A 1,020-nucleotide genomic window follows, 5' to 3' on the forward strand; every position below is an offset into this window, starting at 1 on the left:
ATAATTAATTAGGTTTTTATTAGCTTAATTCGCTGCCATCCTTAATCTTTTGAATGAACGCACTTAATTCCTGCACCGAATACGATTTCTTTCGGCTCTTCTTCGGCGGCGCGGCTTCCATAGATGACGGTTCACGTTTGGTCTGAGAATAGATTGAATTTTTTTAATTGTTGTTTTAAGAACCTACGAAGTGTCTGTACTCGGGCGAAATGGACTCCAGTTGCAGCAGTCTATTTTCCACTCTTTTGATTCTACTGAAAATGTTTCCTCGTTGTCGGTGGTTAGACCAAAGACACTAGAATAACAAGATGCGTAACGGCCATACATTGGTTTGGCACTATGCAGCCAATTTTTTAGTGACGGCCAAAATTGCTCTCTTTCCGCTCGCTCCCGCTGAGAGCATAAGAAATGTAAAAATAGAATTTGCTTGCTTGTGTGAGTAAGTCAAAAGACTTAATAAATATACTAAATAATTAAATGTGATAACTGTTTATTGCAAAAGTCATATCAAAGACACTAGAATTATTCTAGTGTCTTTGCTTTGTTCATATCTTGAAGCCCGAAGTACGGACTCAAGCACTCAACAATCATTGCCTTATTAATTTTTCACACGCCGCAAGATGAATACTCTAATGACAAATATTCTTATATAAAGCCATTTTTGAAATTTATTTTTGTGATAATATGTACATAGATTTGGCTATTTCTAATCTATTTTCAAATAATAATAACGTTAAGGGCAATGCAAAACATGAATTTTTCGCATTGTGCCAATTGATCAAAAATAATATAGATTTAAAGTCTAAGAACTTCTGAGGTGAAGGGCATATTTTGTCAAATTTACAATTCATGAGCATACGTGTGCACTCATACAGTTGTCTGCTATCACTTTGTGCGTTGAAAAGAGCTGTTCGCTGTAGCGCTCTTCGCTCTCTCGCTTTCTAACAAAAATTCGAGAGAGCCTGGAGCCACCTCTAGAGCCACGGCCAAAAAATCGTATGGCGTTACCAAAGACCCTAG

The 1,020-nt window shown here is 37.1% G+C and overlaps 1 pseudogene; it reads right to left on the reverse strand.

Moving 5' to 3' along the window:
* Positions 1-22: 22 nt before the first annotated feature.
* CR42201 lies at positions 23-259 on the reverse strand (annotated as a pseudogene).
* Between the last annotated feature and the right edge of the window lie 761 nt (positions 260-1,020).

This window comes from Drosophila melanogaster, chromosome Y (genome assembly GCF_000001215.4).
Source record: "Drosophila melanogaster chromosome Y".
In the NCBI taxonomy this organism is placed as follows: Eukaryota; Metazoa; Arthropoda; class Insecta; order Diptera; family Drosophilidae; genus Drosophila; species Drosophila melanogaster.